This window comes from Ipomoea nil, unplaced genomic scaffold (genome assembly GCF_001879475.1).
Source record: "Ipomoea nil cultivar Tokyo-kokei standard unplaced genomic scaffold, Asagao_1.1 scaffold0519, whole genome shotgun sequence".
Lineage (NCBI taxonomy): Eukaryota > Viridiplantae > Streptophyta > Magnoliopsida > Solanales > Convolvulaceae > Ipomoea > Ipomoea nil.
The window spans coordinates 2,339,784-2,346,302 of record NW_017616947.1 but is presented as its reverse complement, the minus strand read 5'-3'; the positions used below and the strand labels follow the sequence as shown (position 1 = coordinate 2,346,302).

The 6,519-nt window shown below is 29.5% G+C and overlaps 1 long non-coding RNA gene across 1 annotated transcript; it reads left to right on the top strand.

Moving 5' to 3' along the window:
• Positions 1-742: 742 nt before the first annotated feature.
• Positions 743-5,360, top strand: LOC109174129. Its single transcript, XR_002053021.1, has 4 exons — positions 743-2,788; positions 3,366-3,578; positions 3,663-3,757; positions 5,004-5,360. It is a non-coding gene; the product is annotated as an uncharacterized LOC109174129 (long non-coding RNA).
• Positions 5,361-6,519: the final 1,159 nt, after the last annotated feature.

The window sequence follows — 6,519 nt, the reverse complement described above, 5'->3', positions numbered from 1 at the left end:
CTAAAATCATATGAAGCTGTTCTTGAGCCATGTATTCTGCATGACCCAGATAAGTATTTTGTTTTCATTGTTTTCGTAAATTAATTTGCCCCACTGGATTTGGAATCAGTTCCATTTACTGATTTTTAGAATGAATTGCTACGGATTGAAATAAAGTACTTTTGGGTATCTCAAATCCCCAAATCGCATAACTTAAATTGGTCTGGAGCATGCAAGGACATTTCTGCAATGGCCTTCAACTTGTGGATGTTTTAATAGCTGCTTGGTACTCATAAAACCATTTGAACTGTTGTTTTAACACTGGGTCAATAAAGCTAATTATGGGTTTTATAAACAAATAAGTTTGGATTTTTTTGCATGTTAATTACTCTTATTCTCTGGATTTGATGTGGGTTATCTGTTTTAGACAATTTGGTGATCTTAATTGTGGTATTTAGACATAGTATTTAATATGTTTTTGTATATTTACAATGACCATGTAGTTCATATCATAAATATACTGCTAAGAATGTAAAAACCACCCTGAAACTTGCAAAAATCGAATTTACACTACTAAGAAGCTTCAGCAGTTGAAAACTTACCATTGTTTTCGAATAGTTGCTTCCTCTTCTTAAGTGTATACTGTGGATACTTTTACATCGGTAGAAACTATATATATATATATATATATATATATATATATATATATATATATATATATATATATATATATATATATATATATATATATATATATATATATATGTGGATAGAATGGATTATAAAGATCCATTCAAGCCAAATAATGATTTGCATAGCAAGATACATTGTTTAAAATCCTAACACACTAATGTATGTAATTTCAAAATCTTCTTTTTTGGCTATTGTTGGTGTACATTCTGACAGCATTTCTTGACTGCATATTACTTGACACTTACCTTCTCTGGGAAGATAATAATATCATTCATGAGAGCATCTAACATTCTCATTACAGGTTCATGGCATATGATGAAAATATAATTCTGATGCCCAAGATTTTTCTTTTTCTTTTACCAACTTTGTCTGAATATTTTTTCTGTCTAAAGTGCATCAAAATGTTTTAGCCAAGGTTTTATTTCTTGACATTTTTATAACATTTTGTGAAAAAAATTGTTGATCAATTTTTGAGCAGAACATTTTGAAAATCATTGACATCCAACTTAGGACCTCTAATTCTGGAGGACTATTAAAACCAACCTAGAGTAAAGTTTGCTATATTACAAAGTTACTTTTTGGAAAGAAATACTAAACTACATCCCAACTCAAACAATAGATAATCTTCATTCTTGATCCATGTTTGCTGGTTCTCTCCACTTCATTCTTCATGTGTTCATGTTTTGCTGTTCCTAACTTCTTACACACTGCATCCTGCATCTATTGTAAGTGATAGAAAAGAACAGCATAATACAAACACTTAGGGCACTAATCAATTAACAAATTAAGTCTACATGAATATAATATTAAGTGAAAGAAAGAAAATGAGCATTTTAGTTTCAAGCAATTAACTGATATGATCACAAAAACAGCATCTGAAAATTGATAGCATTGTTTAAAGTGCTACCAATTGAATAGTCCAAAAGGCAATAAAAAAAAAAAAAAACTAAGATAGTAAACTTTGTCTATCACACACAAACCAAGCTCAATTTTTTTCTACTTTCACATGGACATTTTTAGATTTCTTAAGATTCTTTGATGAAGAGAACTGGTCCAGCAGGCATCTTTTCACATTTTCAGACTCTTCAGTTGACTTAATCTTGTTAGTTGCTGTGATTGGACTATCTACCCCGTCACCTTGGGAGCCTTCCTAAAACCATAGCTATTTAGAGCAGTCAACTTTCATATACTGTTTTAAAAGATGTTTTGTATATGCTACAATAAAAGTAGCACATCCAAGTTTAGTTACCTTTGCAGAATCTTCAGTTCCTTCATCATCTTCTTCAATCATCCTAGATATAAGATCCTTGTCTTGGTTATCATTGAGGTTTGAACAGTAGGCAGATATCAAGGTTACAGATTTAAAGATTCAAAACAGATTAGTAACAGAAAACAGGTTAGTGCACATCAGATCAATTCTTTGGCATATATAAAAAAAATAAATAGATAATTAAACAAATTAGTAACTAAAATAAATAAGTAAACAGATTAATACAAAAAGAAAATTAGAAAATATTAGAATAAGAAAACATTATTCTATTATGTCACTGCAAATCTCCTATGAAGTTCAACTGTTTCTCTTTGTTCTTTTCCTTTGAATAAAATATTTGGCTTTGCAGTATATGTGTTCTCATAGAAAGTGTTGATTGTTTTGATAAGCATAAATTCATAATGGAGCAAAAAATGAACAGCATTCATACATTTTTCTCAGTACTTCTTTTCAGGCCAGACAAAATAAGTTTTTTTTTGTGTTTTACTACCTGTGTCCTGAGAGTACTTTTTTTTCAGGCCAGACAAAATAAGTTTTTTGTGTTTTACTACCTGTGTCCTGAGATTGTTGTTTCCTATCATATTTACTAACCAAGCATGCTCATAATAGAGTTGAACTATATAGAAATCACAATGAGAAATTCCTAATGTCCTGAGATTGTTGTTTCCTTTTTCTGCCTTATTATTTATTTCATATAAAGTTGCAATGTACCAATTATTACAATGTGCATATTAAGGTAGATTAATTTTAGATTTAAATTCTTTATTGTAGGTTGATTTCCAGAAGTCAATACAGATTAAAGATATAATAACATTTGAAATAAATGTGATAAAGCTTACATCATAGGTATGTTGCATTTCCTTATATGTGTACCAATAGTTACAAATTATTACATAATACAAACTTTTTCTCAAATCTGGCTTATACTACATACTACTTACGAATGTGTATGTATTCCACTATCATATTCTGTCTTATACTACAAACCTCCCACGTTAAGCATACTTGAACTGCGATACTCATTGTCACAATGCATGCTATTATTGACTTGATCTTTGATTTTGATTACTGCCCAAGAATCTGAATATATAAAACTTTGTAGGTTAGAGAAACAATTAGATGAAGACATGAATATCCATGTGACACATTTGACCATCTCAACACATGGTTGAGCAGTGCAAAGTCTCCATTCCCGACCTCTGTCTGTTCATACTTGCAAAAGAGGAACCTAATTTACAAAGCATAGTACCTAACTTAAGAAATACTGGTATAGTGTTATTCCAGTGCCACAGGAACCATAGATATTTACGCAAATATCTGGAAAAAGTGCCAAATGAACAATTGGCTTGAAAGTAATCCTAGACATTTACGCAAATATCTGGAAAAAAATGTTACTAACTGTTTAATATTTTTTTGGATAAAGATACACCGCAACCAGGAAAGCTTACTTCGCTCCTTTGGTATACATCTGAAATGGTCAGAACATTCATTTGACCTGAGCTAAAATCCTCAAGTGCACTGCCATTGCTCATACTTGTCACGGAGACAATGCTACACATTGGGGTCAGCTCTCCTTTAAGCCTACATAGAAATGTGTATGCTATCATCAGTAGGACACTAAAGTATAAGACTCTAGGTACATGCTTTGTATTTTTTATACTATCTAAATTCATGGAATTCTGGAAAATCTTGATTGATATGGATTTGTGTGACATTGTAGCTGCTGTACAACTTAATATCACCAGTTGATAGGCAAACTATCTAATTTTCAACACAATGAAGGAATTTAAATGAGAAGATTCAAATGAACTTAAGGTACTTCATTTAATATTTTCCACCACTATATTTGCTTCAGCTGAAGACTATCATATTAGCTGTGATATTTGAGCTATTTGACTATTCAAATTTTTATTGAGCCTATGAACAAAAGTAGAAACTGTGATATTTAAGCTATTTGAGCCTGCTAAATGTGACCTACTTTTGTCTGTGTATGTTGACCTGCAAAAACACTTAAAAATACAGAATATTACTTAAGACAATTATTTGCTCCTATAGAGACAATATCTTGAACAATTAGATAAATGATTATATTGACTCTTGTATGAAATAAAGTTGTTACAGTAACTTTACTGTCAACATAGATTACATACACTTATTACAAAAAACATAGATCTATTACCAAGTAGTTACAGTTTGATTTGTAGGGTTTCTTTACCTATATAACTTCATCATTTTGAGAATCATCTTCTAGCAGTTTCTCCTAAGACTAAAATCCTTGTCTTAACTAATTAACTTCAAGTTGTTCAGGACAGTAAGTAGACAACAGAGTTGTGCATGCATGTACTTTTTTTTATTACCTAAACCATTAAAAAGGGATTAGAAATCCATAAGTATTGAGAAAAAAAGGAATTAAATGTTGTACACTAACCGTAGGCCAAGTCCCCTTCATCTCAGATGCTGTCAAAAATTCCAGATTCTATACCATAGCGGGAACCTAAAAAACACCTCACTGCCAATCAAACAGTTAGATAATGAAATATGTTAGAGTCCAAAACTGTTAGGACCTTGTGTTTTATTTATTGTAAGAGATTTTTTTAAAATGAAATAAAAATTTACCTCCCTCCTTTCATAAATATCAGTAATTGTACTGATAATCATTCTCCTAGTTGTATGGTCCTCAAATCTGTCATAACTAAAACTCAAGCTAGACATGGAGGCAATACTACGTAAAAGGGTTTGCTAACCACATAAGCTGAATTTAGAATACAGAAATAGAGTTAGTGAAAATAGATATGGCAATAGAATTCATATTAAAGTGTTTTGGAAAGTTTTGGACTGTTAATCAGAGTAACCATCTCCATCCTCTTCAATAATCCATGAAATTATATATTGCATCTTTGTTATATATATGATTATATGATAAAAATACAAATAAATATTTTATAGATTATGGCAGCATATAGAATGAACAAAGACAATACATTACATATATGTTTTTTATTTCTATATTTTGTATTTCTACATTTGGTATTTCTACATTTTGTATTTCTATATATCACAGTTGTGCGTAGCAAGAAGTAGACAGATGATTGTTCAGCAAATAAAAATGCATACATCAACGCACCTTAACCTTCAAGTAACTGTGTTCTTCCTCCTCGTGAATGCATGCTTTCCCAACTTCCTCCTAAGCTCTTCCTCCTCAACTCCACCATTAGATTGATTTGCTTGACAGAAACGTATTGAGAAGACAATATGTCTTTGTACAGAGGTTTACTTCTTCGCAATAATCTGTGATTGAATTTTAACTGATTCTACCTCTTTATATAGAGGTTGAATTTATTCAGGACTTTTACAGAACAACGAAGAGGTTTTTGAAACAAAAAGACCTTTCAATAGGATGTCTCCAATTAGATTTCAATCACTTCAAATTCGTAATTAAAGTATGCAACGCTTCGATTTTCCCGATTTCATAGGAAGTTTCTAAGGCATTTAATTAGCGCACGGATAGATGCATAGGTAATACAAAAAAACAACCAAACTATTTATAAAAACAATTAATGACCAAAAGCAATTAATTAAACCATTTAATTTAACAAGATATTCTATCTCCAAAACGACGTAGTATCAATTGGGTGGGAAAACTTTTTGCCAAAAACTTCTTGCTTTTCTAAGGCATTTAATTAGCGCACGGATAGATGCATAGGTAATACAAAAAAACAACCAAACTATTTATAAAAACAATTAATGACCAAAAGCAATTAATTAAACCATTTAATTTAACCAGATATTCTATCTCCAAAACGACGTAGTATCAATTGGGTGGAAAAACTTTTTGCCAAAAACTTCTTGCTTTATTATAGAGTTAGATTAGATTAGATTAGATTAGATTAGATAAAGATATTATATATAAAGAATTAAAGAAAAAGATAGGTGCCCAATATGAGTACTTTATATTAAAATTTTAGATTTATTTAGATTTTAGATATTTAAATTATTGTAAACCATAATAATAATAATAATAATAATAATAATAATAATAATAATAATGTCAAACATTTTAATAAATTTGATATTTATATTTTAATTATGATATAACTACCTATAACTCTAATATATAATCTCTAATATATAATGTATATTATTATTATTATTATTATTATAAATTATTATTATTATTATTATTATTATTATTATTATTATTATTATTATTATTATTATTATTATTATTATTATTATTATTATAAGAAAGTTATGGTGGGTGCATGTACATGGTAACAATAGTGTAAAAGATAACGAAAGTTATAACGGTGTGGGTATGTGTCGAAAATATTGTATAGTATAACTTTTATTGCAAAAAGTATTAAAAAGAAAAAAAAACGTCGCGGAAGAAAGGATATAATAATCATTTACACTTTTTATATTTTTATATTTTTAGATATCTCTCTATATATATAGGGGCTGCTCCCATTCAAAGCATAACTCCTGTGGAAAATATATTAAATCTAAGCCGTATAGATAAGGATTAATCTAACGGATACAAATTTAGCGCCAATATAACGTTTAATGATAATTAGGGG